General features: G+C 34.7%; 1 long non-coding RNA gene across 1 annotated transcript; it reads left to right on the top strand.

The window, feature by feature from the left end:
- Positions 1–2923: 2923 nt before the first annotated feature.
- Positions 2924–9193, top strand: LOC137401012 (uncharacterized). The gene is made up of 6 exons (XR_010979271.1): positions 2924–2980; positions 3222–3377; positions 4042–4137; positions 5340–5416; positions 8794–8810; positions 9139–9193. It is a non-coding gene; the product is annotated as an uncharacterized lncRNA (long non-coding RNA).
- The last annotated feature ends 7033 nt before the right edge of the window (positions 9194–16226 follow it).

Genomic DNA, 16226 nt, shown 5'->3' with positions numbered 1-16226 from the left:
GTCTTCTGCCTGATTTAAAATGATTCCTACACATTTTTCAGATGTCAAAATAGGAAATTAGATCGAGTTTGCATGCTTATTCGTGCATATCTGATTGCAACGCCATCAAGGATTAGGGTAGTTTATTCACCCTGTCCCTGGATTCTTCTACTACTACTACTACTATTAATAGAACTAGTAGTAGTGGTAGTCTACTACTAGTAGCACTGGTAGTTTTACAAAAAAGGACAACTATATTGCTTTTTATATGGTATCTGTACAAACCTGTAATCCTTGCATATTGCACGGCTATACTATGCAGGATTAGGGTCACTTCTGGTACCTGGACAAACCTCTAGTCTAATCCTTGACTATGGTTGGGCTATACTGTGCAAAAATAGGGTCATATTTAGTACCTGTAGAAAAATTCTAATTCTTGCATATGGTATGGCTATACTGTGCAGGATTAGGGTCATATCTGTTACCTGGACAAACCTCTAATCATTGCATATGGAATGGCAATACTGGGCAGGATTAAGGTCATATCTGGTACCTGGACAAACCTCTAGTCTAACCCTTGCATATAGTATGGCTATACTGGGCAGGATTAGGGTAATATCTGGTACCTGTGAAAACCTCGAATCTTCGCATATGATATACCTGTACTGTGCAGGATTACGGCCATATCTGATACCTGTACAAACCTCTAATCCTTGCATATGGTATGGCTATACTGGGCAGGATTAGAGTAATATCTGGTACCTGTGCAAGCCTCTAATCTTTGCATATGTTATACCTGTACTGTGAAGGATTAGGGCCATATCTGGCACCTGTAAAAACCTCTAATCCTTACATATGGTATGGCTATACTGTGCAGTAATAGGGTCATATATGGTATGTGTAAAAACCTCTAATCATTGCCCATGATATGGTTATATTGTGCAGGAATAGGGTGATATCTGGTACCTATACAAACTTCTAATTATTGGCTGTGGTATGGCTCTACCGAGCAGGATTAGAGTCAAGTCTGGTACCTGTACAAACCTCTAAGCCATGCATATGATATGGCCATACTGTGCAGGATTAGGCTCATATCTGGTACCTATACAGACCTCCAACCCTTGCATATGTTATGGCTATACTGAGCGGGATTAGGATCATATCTAGTACCTGGACAAACCTCTAGTCTAATCCTTGCCTATGGTATGGCTATACTGCACAGGATTACGGTGATATCCTGTACATATACAGACCTCTATTCCTTGCATATATTATAGTTATACTTAGCAGGATTATAGTCATATCTGTTACCTGGACAAACCTTCAATCCTTGCATATGGTATGGCCATACTGTGCAGGATTAGGGCCATATCTGGTACTTGTATAAACCTCTAATGCTTGCCTAAGGTATGCCCAAACTGTGAAGGAATAGGGCCATATCTGTTACCTGTAAAAACCTCTATTCATTGCATATGGTATGGCTATACTGTGCAGTAATAGGGTCATATATGGTATGTGTGAAAACCTCTAATCTTTACCTATGGTATGGCTATACTGTGCAAGATTAGGGTCATATCTGGTACCTATACAAACCTCTAATCCTTGCATATAATATGGCTATATTTAGCAGGATTATAGAATTATCTGTTCCCTGGACCAACCTCTAATCCTTGCATATGGTATGGCCATACTTTGCAGAATTAGGGCCATATCTGGTACCTATACAGACCTCTAATCTTTGCATATGGTATGGCTATACTGCGCAGGATTAGGGCCATATCTGTTACCTGTACAAGCCTTTAGTCCTTGCCTATGGTATGGCTATACTGTGCAGGATTAGGGTCGTATCTGGTACCTGTACAAGCCTCTAATTTTCGCATATGTTATGTTATACCTGTACTGTGCAGCATTAGGGCTATATCTTTGTGCCTGTACAGACCTCTAATCCTTGCATATGGTATGGCTATACTGTGCAGGATTAGGGTCATCTCTGGTACCTGTACACGCCTCTAATCTTCTCATATGTTATACCTGTACTGTGCAGGAGCAGGGTCATATCTGGTACCTGTACAAACCTCTAATCCTTGCATATGGTATGGCCATACTGTGCAGGATTAGGTCCATATCTGGTACCTGTACAAACCTCTAATCCTTGCATAAGGTATGGCTATACTGTGCAGGATTAGGGTACCAGTACAGGCTTCTTAACCTATTAACACGATTTCTGTATGTTTTTAGTTGTAACATTCGATATGAAGAGCGCTTCACGAACTGTCTATGTAAAACGGGTCACTACTTCATTTACGGTAGGTAACAGCGCGAATAAACACATGTAATTTTCCTTTTTTTGTTTTGGGTAACAGTGTAGTCTTTATGTACCTGTACATAATTGCATGAGTTATCCGCATTATTCTTATATACATGTTTATGTGTTTATTGCACAAAAACATAGCCCATGTACATGTGTACTTTATATTTGTTACAAAAACAATTCCAACGAAAGGCCAAAGCACTCACAAGGTTCCATAGAAGAAGTTTGAACAGTCTTTTGAAGCGGGTATGTATGGTGTTATTTAACTATTTAATTTAATATTTGCCAATGTTTGATTTTCCATTTAATTGTATACGATTTTCTGCTGTTATTCTTTACTAGTGACTGGTAACTGGTGACTGGTCTCACCAACATAGCATGCAGCAAATTCTTAGCTGGGTAATTTGCCATATAAGTGACATTGCTTAGGTACAAGGTCTTACTCAATGCACAATATGCCACTAAGATCATGTTAACAAATATCCTAAAAAAGGGAACAGAAGAGCTTGTGTACATGAGTTTGTAAAAATAATAGCTTGCATATAAATAACAAGATGAGATAAATAATCTTATAGCGTGTTCTACCTTCAATTGATTACGTGATTTTTTCTTATATAGGGTGAGAAGTTGGCAAAAAAGGAGTAGAGTGTCTTGTGGTGGTCCATCTCGGAAACAAGTTGGTGAAAGTCGGTATGTTTAATTGTAAATATTTAGCATGTCTTTGTTTCTAGAAAACAAAACAACAAAGTAGTTAAACTCTACACTGTCTGATATACTTGATAAGATGGCACATATTGGTTAACACCTTTTGGACATGCATTCTCAGGTGAACTCCAAAAAAACTATTTTGCGGGTTGTTAATGCAGGCGCCCTATAATCAATAACAAAAAATAAACTAGATTTTATCCCTTTCAATCTCCTCTATTAACAGGTACTCCAGATCTTGTGGCAGAGTGCCAAACTAGTGGCAGCGACCAGCTGAGCAGCGTTCAGTCTCAAAATAGTGAGAAGTTTAGCACATGTGACATTGATGTTACAACACAAGACAACAAACGAGCTCTCGTGAGCTCGTTTGTGAATAAAAATAGTAAGTCATGGAGTTACTTCTGTCTCTTAGAATATTGCTAGATTTTTTAATAAACAAATTTTAAGAATAATATCTTACTCATTTTAAAAATTGCTGGGTGGAAAGTATTTTATAAGGGGTGAAATTTTATTGGATGTTGTTGAGTTCTTCTGTTATAGAGAGTTATCCCATTTAATATATGTTTTCCTCCTTATTTTCTGTGTGAAGGTCATAACCTTAGGAGGCATAGCATTAGAGTCCACATATAAGGCTGAACACAAAACATTTTGATTCATTCTTATACTCAGCTAGGTTATATTTTCAACAATAAATAATATAAACGGCATAAACTATGAAGCGTTTTATTAATTAATCCTTAATTAAAATAGGATTGCTAATCATTTTTGTATATCATGGAATAACCATTCAATGAATTTGTAATATTGTCTGAAGCTTGGTTCCTGAGTCTTGGTTGAGCTACAGTCTTTCTGCAGGTCCAGTGTGAGAACTGGTACCATGGTAATGGAGATTACGCACTTTCAGAGACAACTCAAGGCTGTATATATCTCAAACAAGTTTCGCCTCATTGCTTTCTGGTCAGGGCAGAAGTCCTGTGTAATCTATACGCCAAAATTAGAATTTGTTTTTGAGCTCACGTATTACGGCCACTTACCTTTGTTCGTAGGATCTACAAGCTCAAGAAGCACATGGGGCTTTTTAGACAGTCAGCCGCCATGGTGGCCTGAAGAAGTACCTTTTGTTGCACCCAACAAGAGGCATGGTAAGTACAAATTTGTTGGTGTTAAGCTTACAAATTGATTTGTTGGTGTTGAGCTTATAAATTTATTTGTTGGTGTTAAGCTTATAAATTGATTTGTTGGTGTTAAGCTTATAAATTGATTTGTTGGTGTTAAGCTTATAAATTGATTTGTTGGTGTTAAGCTTATAAATTGATTGGTTGGTGCTAAGCTTATAAATTGATTTGTTGGAGCTAAGCTTATAAATTGATTGGTTGGTGCTAAGCTTATAAATTGATTTGTTGGTGTTAAGCTTATAAATTGATTTGTTGGTGCTAAGCTTATAAATTGATTTGTTGGTGTTAAGCTTATAAATTGATTTGTTGGTGTTAAGCTTATAAATTGATTGGTTGGTGCTAAGCTTATAAATTGATTGGTTGGTGCTAAGCTTATAAATTGATTTGTTGGTGCTAAGCTTATAAATTGATTCGTTGGTGTTAAGCTTATAAATTGATTTGTTGGTGCTAAGCTTATAAATTGATTGGTTGGTGCTAAGCTTATAAATTGATTGGTTGGTGTTAAGCTTATAAATTGATTTGTTGATATTAAGCTTATAAATTGATTTGTTGGTGTTAAGCTTATAGATTGATTGGTTGGTGCTAAGCTTATAAATTTATTTGTTGGTGTTAAGCTTATAAATTGATTTGTTGGTGCAAAGCTTATAAATTGATTGGTTGGTGTTAAGCTTTTAAATTGATTTGTTGGTGTTAAGCTTATAAATTGATTTGTTGGTGCAAAGCTTATAAATTGATTGGTTGGTGCTAAGCTTATAAATTGATTGTTTGGTGCTAAGCTTATAAATTTATTTGTTGGTGCTAAGCTTATAAATTGATTTGTTGGTGTTAAGCTTATAAATTGATTGGTTGGTGCTAAGCTTATAAATTGACTGGTTGGTGCTAAGCTTATAAATTGATTGGTTGGTGCTAAGCTTATAAATTGATTGGTTGGTGCTAAGCTTATAAATTGATTGATTGGTGCTAAGCTTATAAATTGATTTGTTGGTGTTAAGCTTATAAATTGATTGTTTGGTGCTAAGCTTATAAATTGCGAGTAAAAACAAAGAGCTATGTCGTAGTGTACACCAAAATTGGATCATAAACATTTTTTTTTGCAGACAGAATTGTTTTTGCTGGACTCTATTATTTACTTGCTTTACCTATAATTGTGAGATCTTTATTCATTTCAGTTGTAAATGGGAAGACTGTGGCTGTCCACAACAGTGGGACTCTGGCTAGAGTGATAAAAGCCTTTTACAGACATATAGTAAGTTTATGTACTATACTATCACAAACATTGTACCAAACTGTTGAATTTGAACATTGTGTATGCATATGTTTAATCAACTACATGCATATAAGTATGATTTGGTATTAGCCCTGTTAGGCCCTGTGTTGCGTATACACAACACAAACTTTGTAGGCAATTTAGTACCAAGTTAATATTGCTGTTGCATTAAAACTAGATTTTTCTTATTCTAATGCATGTTTTCTACAAGGATTCCAAGGATTTTTGTTGGTTACATCAATCATGTGACCTAGCGGGGTGTTTCAAAGTTGCCCATGTGACTATATCAAAAAGAGGGAAAAGTTGCCATTTTAGCTTAGCTGTCCTTGCTTCTTCTCAGGTAAGAACTTTAGAATTTTTTTACATTAGACTCAAGTGCAGAGGTAGTTTAACTGTATAAACTATTTATGTTGCATAAATTTAGTCTATAACATCTTTTTTTGTGTGTGTCAAACTATGTGTTGCGCCAGTGCAACATTGGGACTTGTGCGCTACAAAGAATATAGTCATAGTGATAAATATCAGATGCTTTGTAACAATGAAGAAGCTACATTTTTCAATCATGTATAAATTATTAGGTATATCATGATACAGACATTGAGATTTCATATATAATAATAATATTACAGTTTGCATTTTCATTAAGGGAAATTTGTAATAAAGTTTCGAATAATAATTATAACATAAATAAAATCACATTGAACATTTAAAAGAAAGTATGTTTTGGCTTTAGAAATATATAGTTATATAATAATATCTTATTAGTATAACTATTTATAATACATGTATCTCTTTATTTTGTTATGTAGGTATACTATAAAATCATGGCTCAACATCGCAGGATGACTGTGGACAATGTATTAGATGGGATAGATGGAAATAGCAGTGACTATGAAGGACTAGAAAGTGATGACGATGATGATTTTTATGCTACCCAACAAACAACTAACTTGCAACTACAACAGGTATATGCATTTTATCACAAATTATTCATATGTTCACTAATGTACATACATGTACAATATAAGTTATGTAAGCCTCCACATATATCCACATATCTGCAACTGTCCTTATACAGCGTACATACTAATTTATGTACATATACTACAGTATAATATAGTGTATACATCCATAATAAGCATATGCCTATGTAAATACATTTATAGACATTTGCAATAGCCTATGATACTTGGGGAACAAAATTTTACTGATACATGGAAGCTGACTTTGACATTTTTTTTGCAAGGAGTCTGATAATGAATCAGAAAATGAAGAAGAAGAAGAGGAACCAACAAATGGGAATGCAGTTCGGGAGCCGAGGAGAGAATATCGGTGGCTCAAGGCTAATTTCACGCCATCTGCATTGGATTTCACTGGTCCAAAACCTGAACCACCAGTAGATGGAGCGACTCACACCCCATTGGAATATTTTCGGCGGTTCATTTCTACAGAAATGATTGACAATATTATACAGCAGACCAACATTTATAGTGTTCAGAAAACTGGAACTTCCGTTCAAACTGACCACAAGGAAACTGAAAACATTTTTGGGGTGTATTTTCACATGGGTTTAGTTAGAATGTCATCAGTCAGACGATACTTGGAGATTGAAACCAGCTACCCTCCTATCAGCACCGCTATAGGCAGAAATAGATTTCGTGACTTGCTCACCAAGCTGCATGTGGTCAACAATCTTACAGTCATTGACGAAAAAAAGCAGAAGGATAAACTTTGGAAAGTGCGACCTTGGCTAGAATCGTTTAGAGAAAACTGCCTCAAACTTACACCAGAAGAAAACGTCAGCATTGATGAAATGATGTGCGAGTTTAGAGGAAAGACAAACCCCATACAGCAGTACATAAAAGGAAAGCCCCGTCCGTGGGGGTTTAAAATCTGGGGAAGGGCTGACCCAGCTGGCATTTTATATGACTTTGGTGTCTGCCAAGGTGGAACAGGTCAAAGAAGTGCATTAGGCCAAGGAGCTGATGTTGTTCTAAAACTCACGGAATCATTGAAATATAATTCTAATTACAAAATATTTGCTGATAACTTTATTACTAGTTTGGGATTGATAACTGCTCTAAATGAAAGATGAATGAGATACACAGGGACAATAAGAAAAAATAGAATGGGCCAATGTACGCTAATGCAAGAAAAAGAGCTAAAGAAAAAAAGGGCGTGGTACCATTGATTATCAAGTAGATCAAAACCATAACATCATTGCAATGCGATGGTATGATAGTAGGGCAGTCAGCCTGCTTTCTTCTGTCACAGGTGTTGAGCCAACAAAGCAAGTCAGGAGATGGGTAAAGAGTAAAAAGAACTATGAGTACTTTGCAACGCCAGCTATTGTAGCAAGCTACAACCAAAGCATGGGCGGCGTTGATCTCCTAGATTCTTTTACCGCAGCTTATCGATTCAAGCTAAGGTCAAGAAGATGGTATATGTATTTGTTTTGGCATATTGTAACATTAGCCATGGTAAATGCCTGGAACATATATAGGAGAGAACATCGGCTGCCAGGACTACCCAAGAAAGAAATGCTTAGCAGAAGGAAATTTCAAGTAAACATAAATGTAATCAGTTCATACTTGTTATAATACCAGATAATATCCTACATAAATGTACATATGTTTATGTATATGATATAGTACACCTATACTAAAACCTACCTAATACCTAGTAAAACAATTTAGATGTGCTGTAGATGTACCTATATGCTGATAGTGATTTCTGAATTTCGCATATAACAACAAATGCAACCCTTATTTGGGGTAAATTGTAATGGTACACGTTGTAGGCTGGTGTAGCTGATGCTTTGATAAGAGTCAATACAGTGAAGAGAGGTCGGCCATCTTTAGATGACTCAGCAGCAGCTAATAAAATGTGAGAGCAGGGGTAGATGTAGGCATCGCAAGCTAAAGAACAGTTATACTACAACTGTATGGCCAAAATGTGAAGTTCGATTGTGTTTTACGGAGGATAGAAACTGCTTCACAAATTTCCACAAAAAGTAGTAGTGGAAATTATCAGACCTTTTGATATCATAAAATAATTTTCTAACCATCATGTAATACTATTTATATTATCATTATTATTGTAATTATACATGTTCTGTTGGCATTTACTTTGCGGCTTTCAACAATACAATATGCTCGTTAACAATGAAAATAGCTGTTGTTTTCATTCACTTATAGCCCAATGTTGCGTATATGCAACATTTATAAAAAACAATGTATATTACCTATCATGAAAACTTTTTTTGGTAATTAGGTCAAAATCTTCCTTTCAGTTCATATAAACCAATGAAATAATTTTAGAATCAATACTTATACCTCTGGGCTTATCAGGGTTAGGTTAACAAAGGGATACTGTAAGTATCATCATAATGCATGTATATAGTTTCTACGTCTCTAACCCATTTCTTCTGCTTCCTAACTGAAACAAGCACTTGCAATAAAAAAAAACTCTGCCATGGTGTTGTTTTACTTTTCTATTTTGGTAATTACTGTCTAACTAGGGTAATTAGACATACATAGCCTTTTTTTCTCCTCTGGTGTGTGTGATGCTAACACATATTCCTTCTCTCCTCTATATTTTTACGTTGTAAATAAATCAATTTCTGAAATATTCGCTTTGGTTAGATTCAGTGCAGATATTATGACAAAATTATGTGATTTTAAAAACAATTTGCATTGTAGGACTGTTTAGAGAAAGAGAAGATAGTGATGCAGCAGAACCATCCAACGACGGACCACTTTTCAGAACTATAACTTGTTTTAGTTCTTGCAAATGAGTTATTTGGCAAGGCCTTTGATACTTGTATCCAAAATTCATATCAATAAAGGAATAATTGGATTTTATATATGCTGTAAAATCGGTATAAAACCCAAAAAATTTAAAGGGAGGACAAGGTGCGCTCTCGACCAACTCATTTTGTCTGACCACTTCAAAACCAGTAATCTCTGATGATATATAACTATTAGATGGACTGTTCCACATAATTCAAGCGCGAGAGTCCCGAGATAGTGTTCAGAACACTTAGCACTAAATAAATAGTGTGAATAGTGTGTAATAAATATATTTGTATTGGTCAAGCTTTTTGCACATCTTATTGATCAGGTTTCTTGATATTGGTATTAGTACTGACTGAATTGTATTAAGATAAAATTCTCTATAAAAACAAAACAAAGATAAACATGGCATACATATTAACAATAAGGCATTAGAAAGCATACAATAAAATTAACATTAAGCGTTCACACCGATATACATAATAGTAGATATGTTGCGGAGTGTAAAACTACATAAACATATATAACGGTTAATAAAAAACTTCCAATTATTTCCATAATAGGCTTGTTGACCAATCAAATATGTTGATAATAAGAGTAAATTATAGCATCTAAAATAAACAATGGTTATTGAACACAATCATACAATTATAGCAAGCAACAAATAATATCAATCAGGTATGTACAATTAAATAATAGACAAGAATACATTACATTCAATAAATTAAATAAACAATTATATACTTACATATGAACAGAAAAGTCAAATGAGTTATTAAATGTGTGTTAAAATGTTACACAGGCACCTCGTCTCTTGCTTTCTTGCTTTCTTCTTCAAAGCTAATGAGGAATGGCAGCTATTTTGCAGAAAAACTAATTTAATTGCAGATTAAGTGTTAATTACTTGTGTTGTATTATGCTGAAAGAAAATTATTATTTCTACAATATTTATTAAATATTTTGTGCTCACTAAATAGATGCTTATTATTCGGCTGCAATTTCGCCTGGGTTTATCTGCTTATGTGTTTGTCTTTTGAAACGTGAGCACTAACTAAACATCTATTTATAACAGTGGTTCTTAACCTTTTTCAGTGTATTTCCCACTTTGACAGACCATACTTCGAGGTTTTCCCCTCCCTAGCAGCCAAAAATTGTAGTAGTTTTGCCACTCTCAGATTGCAGAAGGAGGCTTTTCAGATAGCATTTTGCCATACAGTCAAAATGAATCAATTATTAATTGAACTGTGATAGAAATCATATTTTATGGATAGTTTATCATGATATACTTTTTATTTATGGAGAAATAAAGTTCAAGATAAAAACAACAATAGAGTTATTTAATTACAATAAATATAGCACAGTACAAAGTTAGCAGTCCACTGATTTGATCTATGCTTGTGTGATGCCTCAGTAGTATGGTAGTGTGGTATTGTACCCACAATAAAAGCATATATCTGCATTCTGCACTATGTATGTTGTGAAACTACAGTACAGCAGCTATATCCTTGAAATGCGCGTAATCAATATTCTAAATCTGAAGCTTGAGAAGTTCCCACCTCAAATCCTCAAATTTCCCACTGGTTAAGAACCTCTGATTTATAAGCTACTACCTACATGTATATGGACTTGTGCCAAGAGTTTTTGTGCTTGAGTCGCTAGAGGTCATTTAAAACATCTACCGCTAAAACACTTTATAAATTATAGTTGTTGTACATAATTTTTACTACTATGTTTATACTAAATATCCCCATCTTTCCCTAATTTCCTTAGCGCTAAAAGTGACATATACTTTTGTGACATTTTGTTTAACAACTGTTGTACTTATGCTATACAGCTATAAAAGTGGGAGTCAACAGGCCAGAACTAGTTTTTGTCTTTACACTCCTAAAGGGATGAGCTAGCTGAATAAATTACACAGACCACCCAAGAAGTTGTACCACCACCTTACATGAGTCTTTGTTCATTGTAGCAGTAAATAATTTACAGCACTACATCTACACGTATATATGTAATACTCTGAGAGAATTTGATAAATTTTTACATAACAAGTGGAGGTAAATGTATGCTTGTATTGTTATACATTATTGGCCATTATTGTATAAAGATTACTTTACAACTAGATGTACTTTGCAAAAAATCAAAGAATTGTTATGTACATTAATATTTGTTATACTCACTGTAGAAGTTTTGTCTGGTGATACCCTCAACACATTATTTAATTCAACTCTTGAGAGAGAACACAAAGCTTGTTATAGCTCTAAATGCCCTATATTTTTATAGATTTTAATCCTGCGTTTTAATTAGGAATAATCTTTAATTAACCAATATCAGTTCACTGCTATAATAATTACATAACTAGGACAGTTCTAACTTTTGAACATGTATGCATTATACATACATTTTGCTACTTTTACTTTATTTTATCACAAAATTCAATGTTTTAAGAAAATATATTATAATAATCTATAACGCAAGTGATATTATTTATTAACAAGCAGTATTGCTATTGTCGGACAAAAAAATTGATGACAAACGTTGCAATTGGGCTAAGTCTCAGAAATTGGATAGTTTCTTTACAGAAGTTGTCCTCCCTTTATTTTAATCAACAACCTATACATACAGTTTTTTGCTTTAACCTTACAAAAATATTTTGATATCGTAATTTTATTAATAATCTGTTTGAGTTTTGTAATGGTTAGTTTAACATATATCTATGCAATATCAGAAGTTACAATTCTATTGAAAAGGCAACTCCAAATACAAACATGCAGTCAGGCATATTTGTATGTCTGACGGCATTCTCTGCCTTGTCACAAGCATCTTATCTACAACTTGTTCCATATGTGCAAACACATTATCAATTGATGGGTCAAAAGACTGTATTTCTGCACTAAATAATTACTGCATGGATGTCTAACATTAGTTCAAATCATGTGAACCTTGTTGGAATGGCCTGCCCGCGGACAGACAACTCCAACAAGGTTCACAAGATTTTTTTCATGATTTGGACTTGTCCAACATGTATTATCCCCTCGGTTGCCAATCAGTTTTATGGAGTTTTCCTACAGTGGCATGCGGACAATTCCATAAAAAAACAGATTTTAAACAGGGAATTAAATGCCAAGTGGGTACTGGCTTTCACAGATGGGCGCATGAACTCATTAAAACCAGTACCCTAGCTATTTCCAAGACAATTGTTTCCCCTATACGTATATACTTCTTAGACATATATAATTCATACGCTTCACACATGCCGATATCATGAATTAATATTTATTTACAAATTACAACAATATTATACTTACTCGTTGGTAGAATTGGTAAATCATATATGTACACACTGTTTCATTTATATAACTGAGAATCGCTTATTAAAAATCTGAGAAGAACAGAAAAATATATTTTTCAACTGAAAATTCTGATACTGGTATAAAGTAATTAAGTTTCGTAGTTCTAGCGAAATAAAGAAATATAAATAAAACATTAACTAATGGTCTAAGTAAAAATTCTTATACATTTGGTTAACACCAAGCCCCGAGATGAAATGCAAGATGAAAAATAAAATCAAGTAGAACAATAGCTTTTCAGATTGCCATTTAAAATACTAATACATTTTAACTGCAAATCACCTTATTCAAAGTTCATTTTAGGAAAGAAACCAGCTGCTTAATAATAAGCTCAGAGTTAGTAAGTGCCTCTCGTAGTTGAAGTGAATGGATTATGTTACGGAAAGATAAAAATGTTTGTAAGCTAAGAAAGAAATTGTCTTGATGCTGATAGCTTATAGAAGATTTTAGCTTCACAAGTTTTGCGTTCCGTTGCTCTTCAACTTGAGTGTTGATAGTTTTTAGATGGTCGTATGCATTTATATTATACATATCATACATATCATACACATATCATACACATAGCATGAGGACAGATGCGCAGACCTGCATAGACGCATGTATACATGTTCACACACACAAACAAAACGCATACTTGTACAGGCGCGCACACACACGTACCACACATGCACACACACATGCATACACACATGCATACACACGTACATACACACATGCACAGACACACACACGCACACACAAACGCGTATGCAAACACACATTAGATAGTTTTAAATGTATCTTTTACTTGCAGGTATAAAACTTGTTTTTAAAGTGCACGGTAACCTCTTGACAGATTAAAACAGCTTGGCGGGATTGAATAAAGTTCCCCACATTAAATCTCGCGATATTGCACCATTTGAAAAAATGTTTGCAGAGCTTTGATGGTAACTCTAATAATAGTCACGCAGACACAGAGACGGACAAATACATTCATATACTTGCTCAGAACAGACACAGACATAAACACGCTAATACATTTACACAGACACGGACAGCGACACACGCACACACACAAACACACACAAATTTAAATACACAAACATACATAGATGTACAGACACAGCTGTGCACAGAAATACACAAAGTCACACGCAGAGACCCACACAGAAACACACTCAGGCAATTAAAAAGACACACACTTGCACACACACAAATTCGCACACACATACAGTCACTCACACGCAGTCTTGCGCAAACACACACACGCACACACACATACAGACACACACACAAACACGCACACACACAGACAGCTACACACACACGCGCGCGCACAAACACAGCTGCACACGCACACACACACAACCAAAAATGCAAACAAAGACATGGCAAAACACAAAGTCGCACACAACAATCGCAAAAAAATGACACCAAGAAACACACCAGCAAAGGCCTATACAAAAAAATTAACAGTGAAACACGTGTGCACACAGACCCAGCACACATACACAAAGAGCATGCATCGGCAAACACATAGCACTATGCACCCACACACACTTACATGAAGATCGCTAGATCAATCTTTTAATGAGATTCATGATTACAAAATCTATACTTTTAAGGAGTATTTAACACACATATACACAAAAACACATATAAACAAGCACACAGATACAAAATGTACTCAAATGTACAGAAACACACATGCACAGTTACACTCAAGGAATTAAACACACACTTACACGCACACACGCACAGTTGCAAACACACACCAACACGCCTGTACATAGACACATTTATGTAGCCAGATATGTAACAGTAAGTGCAATATGTTTAACCGTTCATTTAGCTAAACCTTTTCAATCAAGCGATCCTAGACAGTTGCATATTGATTGTTTTATATGTATCTTTATCTTTAAGGTTAAATACTTGTCCTTGAAGTTTCGAGAAAGTCCTTGACAGACTTGTTGCGATTGAAGGATGTTCACCACAATGTGCCACGCTTATTAGCAACATTTGGAAAAAAGTTTGTGAAACAATGCCAAGAATTCTAAAACTTCTCACACTCATACCAGATACCCACACTAGGTACATGCGAGCAGACACAAATGAAATAACTAAACAGTTATAAATTCCAGACACATGAATAACAAACACAGAAACAACTGCAACCACACATACACAAATTGCTTGCACAGAAACAAGTAAAAACTAATACACAAAGAGATACACCACACATACACTGCATTTGAACGATATATATATACACACGCACGCACGCACGCACACACACACACATGCTCACACAAACATAACACCACCACCGCAAGAATAGATATTGTTGCAATATATGTGCATCCATTTTGGTGTATGAGTGGATTTCCAAGACATATTTATATTTTTGCCAACTAAAAGTAACTCATATTGATCTAGTTTAAACTTATACTGTATTTTAACTGTGTAGTCTATTGTTATAGCTCCATAAATATTTATCAAAGTATTAATTCTAGAATGTCTTTTAACGCTACTGCAGCTGCTAATTAACCTCGATATATGAACATAGTGTACTCCTGGACTGAACTTGCATGTCAGTTTTGCTGTATCTTAAGGCACTATTTATTTTCTTTATAAAATTGCTATAATTGTACAATGCAATACCAATATCATAATAAACAATCAAAACAATAAATAATCATTATAAATCAGTATAAATACTACTTTATTAATTCCCATATCATGAAAAACAACCCTAAAAACTGGATAATACGATGAAAAATGTGTTTAAATTTGTTTTAATGTACTATCTACCCACACAGTGTAACGAAGACTTATTTAGTGTTTATGATTTGCTGTGAAGTCCGACATTACTATGTTTAGCACTGTACAGCTTTTATCTTCGAGACAGACGTAAGGCTAGAGGTAATGTGAATGAGACTTGACGGCAACATGTTTGGTGGCTACAATTTTTGAAGCTCGTGAAACTAAGTAAACTTCAACTTTTAGATTGAATTTAAGATGTCAATTTAAACTTGATTTTAAACTTCAAGTTTAGCTTACTACACACACTTAAAGAATGTCTATATCAATACATATAAATCTCAGTGTCCATTTGTCATCTGTTGGTTGTTTATTCAGCTATAGTGATAAAATTTTAGCAATGGAAAATTTGAATTGTACTGCGTTTGAACTCGGAACTTCCAGGTCTGCAGACAAGTCTGTTTATATTTCATCAATTGGGTGACTACAGTAGCTTGAAGTTTTCTGATTATATTTGGGTACAAGCCACAGCTCAAAATAATTGGTTCATACATGATTATATTTGGGTAACTACAGTAGCTAAAACCAAACTGTTCACACCAGATCGAAATTGAGTACAAGGTGTTGTTCAAATTTATCTGTTTATACATGGTAATATTTCAGTAACTACAGTAGGTAAAAGCCAATATTTAGACCTGATCATATTTCGTGACAAGAGGTTACACAACCAATGCTTTTAGGATGTAACATAAACTGCAATATGCTGTTGATCAATATGTATGCAACAAGTTTTGCTATTAAGTAGGCCTGAACAGCAGCATGTTAATAGTTTGAGCATATCTACAAGCTTCTAGTTAAACATTTGTCTATGACAATTATGGTAGTCTCCCGATGCATTTGAACAGTTTG

Source organism: Watersipora subatra, chromosome 7 (assembly GCF_963576615.1).
Source record: "Watersipora subatra chromosome 7, tzWatSuba1.1, whole genome shotgun sequence".
Lineage (NCBI taxonomy): Eukaryota > Metazoa > Bryozoa > Gymnolaemata > Cheilostomatida > Watersiporidae > Watersipora > Watersipora subatra.
Note: the sequence above shows the minus strand (reverse complement) of the source record. Positions and strands in the feature narration are given on the sequence as shown.